The sequence below is a fragment of the Lytechinus pictus genome, chromosome 13 (genome assembly GCF_037042905.1).
Source record: "Lytechinus pictus isolate F3 Inbred chromosome 13, Lp3.0, whole genome shotgun sequence".
Lineage (NCBI taxonomy): Eukaryota > Metazoa > Echinodermata > Echinoidea > Temnopleuroida > Toxopneustidae > Lytechinus > Lytechinus pictus.
The window spans coordinates 13,156,924-13,160,661 of record NC_087257.1 but is presented as its reverse complement, the minus strand read 5'-3'; the positions used below and the strand labels follow the sequence as shown (position 1 = coordinate 13,160,661).

Sequence of the window (3,738 nt, the reverse complement as noted above, 5' to 3'; positions counted from 1 at the left end):
CTAAAAAACTTGCTCATGCATGGTGCTCTGGGAGCATGAAGTAGGTTCCTCCTTCCCCATTAATTATTTAACGAGTTCGGTAAGGAGGAGTACATATATACTTTCCCCATGCTGTATATCGAAAGTCTAAGGGAGCATCATCTTGGTTGTAAGGCAACCTGTATCTCGGGGTCCTAGCATTTGCCGATGATATTGCACTTCCTTGCAACAAGCCCATGGAGCTCGGTAGCTAAGATCACTCGCCTAATATTGACACAAAATACATGTTTTTAGCAGGGGGCAGGGGAGACGGGAAGATAATTCCCAGCTGCATGGTCAGTATAGTACCCCCCCTTGGTGCCTAAGATATAGGTCATTCCCATTGTATTGATATGACCAACGTAGAAAATTCTAAAGCCCCATGCAGAAGCCCCCACCCCCCCCCCCCCCCAACAACAAAAAATCTGATCTAAAACCACGCTTAGAGCTTTGCAGTTTTTAGGGAGTTAATTTCCTGATGGTGACGAAGATCATTTTTTTCTCTCTTTCTTTCGGTTTTGCTATTGCCATTTTGAAAGACCCTCTCCCTCCCAAAACTAGATATACAAATTCCCTTGTGCTCTTCCTCCCCCGACCCTTCCCCCTCAACCAACCCCTCAAAAAACCACACCCCATCCCACCAACCATTAGCCCCTTTCTGCATCTGCATGCAGAAGTTTTGGGTGCATCAGAGTTTCAGAAACAAACAATATATTAAGGGTCTGAAGTGTGAGAGTAAACATATGGAGATGATACATTTCTATTACTCAGTATATGTCAGACTCCTTAAGATTTATGAATTATTTTGTTGCGTCTGGCGGCTACTCCCCACCACCAAAAATGTCTGGCACTATTTTTTTAATGACCCTGATAATAAGCAAGAAAATATCCCACCGATTTCAAGAGATTTCTTTTTTAGCTAGGCTAGCCTAGTTTTGTGGGTCCTGTTCAAGGCCCTCCTGACCACACCCACGACCAGCCAGACGCCCATTTCCTTATTAGGGGGCATGAAGATGAACATTTGTAACCTTTTTAGCTTGGCAGATGCCGCTGGCTCCCGAACTAATTAAGACTCGAGTAAGTGATTTTTCAGAAGTAACAAAGGTCATCGTCTTTTCATGATGGTGACTTCAATGATTTTTCCGAAGGAACATGGGCGGAAATCCCAGGGGGGACGCGTCCCCCCCCCCTACCCAAAATAAAAGGGGGACAAGTAATATCAAATGTCCCCCTACTATTTTTGGTCTTTTATGATGGCGAAAAATACATCACTTAACAATCGAAATAATACATGTATTATGGCCTAACGTTTTGGGTGAAACCCTTTTTTGGGTTGAAATTACCTTAAAATTACCTTCATTTTCTCATGCGCAAATTTCAAATGAAATTTTTAAATGAACAGTGAAAGTTTTCCCACATTTGATTTTCTGATGCAGGAGATTGGAGTTATGCATTCTATGATATAACCAGCTGGTTAACCGATGTAGATTAGCGCATACGTTATCGGCGGTGTCGAGCACGGAGTCAAAGGGAAGTAGCTTGATCTCGCCCCTTCCTTACACATCCCTGTACTAACCAAGTTAAAATTTATGTCTCTATTTGCGACACAAGAAGAGCAGTAGACAATCATGATTGAAGAGCGCCATCATATTCAAGTTGGCCACAATACAGAGCGTTGAAATAAGAAACCCTAAAATGTGTGTTATTTCTCACTTATTAGCTGGTGCATAATGAGCTATTCAGTCAGTTGGTGCAATTTCGTAATACAAATCGGACAAAATAAGTATTCATTTGATCTTTGGATCGAAATTTAGAATCCTCTTTGTAAAGAGAAGGCATTTAAGGAAATATCCCATCTAAAGTTAACACGTTTCTGGTTACTAGTAGCATTTTGCGAATCGTCTTCGATTTCTCCAGAACACTTCCACGAAAACCCACGGGTGATTTAATATGTCTCGAAGATGCAAGCGGGTCCTCTTCTACACATTTGCTTTCTTGAGCGTTTTAATTGCAGTTAAACTTCATTCTGTTGTTTTTCCACATTGTTTGGCGAGATCGTAGGAATAAAAGAACAAAAAGGAGTAATTATTTCAAACATTTCTTCCGTTGGAATGAATGATCAGTTACCAGATTTATGGAGAAAACACAACGGAAATGAAACCGGTAATTTCAATAACGCGACAACTGGACACAACTACAGATACATCCACAACCCATCTTATACCTGCTACGAAAAAGATGGATCGAAAATGAAGGTCCACGTGCTTTTTTATTCTCCTACAGCAACATATCATTTTAAGAGACGGCAAGCGATTCGAGAGACTTATGGTAATTCAAGCCACTGGGAGTCTTTGGGTGAACATGGAACGATGCGCACCGTCTTCCTTCTTGGGTCCACGCCAAATGATACACTACAAAGTTATATTGATTACGAAGCCATTCGCCATGGGGACATTGTCCAGGAGAACTTTCTTGACAACTACCTTAACCTGACGTTAAAGACAACGATGGGTTTGAAATGGGTTACCAATTTCTGCAAACATGCTCAATATGCCATTAAAATAGATGATGATACCATGATGAACCAACTGCGTTTCCTTAGCAAAGTGTTGATCAAACCACCATTGACCAACTATGCAGCTGGGAAAACCTGGGTTGGGGCAGTGGTAAAACGGGACAGAAAAAATAAATTCTACTTATCGAAGGAGGAATATCCTTTTCCTCATTATCCCCCATATTTGGATGGACCGGTCTATATCTTGTCTACGGATGTGGTCCAGAGGGTCTTCAATGTTTCCTTAACCACGCCCACCTTCAAGTGGGAGGATGTCTACCTTGGGATGTGCCTCAAGAAAGTTGGAGTTCCACTTCGGGACATTTTCGGTTATTGCACTTTACCGGAGGGAGTATGAAACGTCGTGTGCAAGAAGTGAACTCCTATGCTTTTATATCAGGCTTGAACGTTACCGAAATGATATGGGTTTGGAACCAAGGTCGTTTAGGCAATTAACCACCGATTAAACTGCAGTCAAGGACTGCATATCTCTGCTAATGAGTACGAAATACTATAATTAAAAACTAGAAAATATCAAACCTCATTATTTTCTTCAAGCCATTTCGATAAGTTTTCGAATGCCAGTCTGTTGAAGTCCATTCTTGCGAAATTCAACTTATTATTTCAGGGTGGAGTACAGTAGGCATATCACTTTCAATGTTGCAATTGGTCTTGTAAGCGATTATTTAGAACTAACAAGGGTCATCGTCTTTTTATGAAGGTGACTTGGCCGTATTTTCCGAAAGGATCATTGTTATTTAAAGAGAGTGCTGCCAAATCGATTTTTATGAATCAATAAGCCATTATATATTATATATATATATATGTATGTATGTACATTATATAAAGTGTTATGTATGCTTGCCTGCATGGTATAGCATTTTTTGCGATATTCAACTCTTATAAATGTACCACTACATAGACCAGGTGACGCGACTTGTAGGTTACGTCCGTTAATTTTCAATTCAATTCAGTTTTATTCAATCATAAAAATATGTATATACAAATCATACAGTGTACATAATTATGTAATAAATGGTACAAAATATGGGTAGGACCTTAAAAAAGCAAACTGCTTGTAGAGAATGGCCCCCAAAACAATAACATTGACAAAATTTACAATTAGAAACATAAAACAAAACACAAACTTTATCAGCAGATATAAA

The 3,738-nt window shown here is 39.9% G+C and overlaps 1 pseudogene; it reads left to right on the top strand.

The window, feature by feature from the left end:
• The first annotated feature begins 1,395 nt into the window (after positions 1-1,395).
• LOC129274020 (beta-1,3-galactosyltransferase 5-like) lies at positions 1,396-3,368 on the top strand (annotated as a pseudogene).
• The last annotated feature ends 370 nt before the right edge of the window (positions 3,369-3,738 follow it).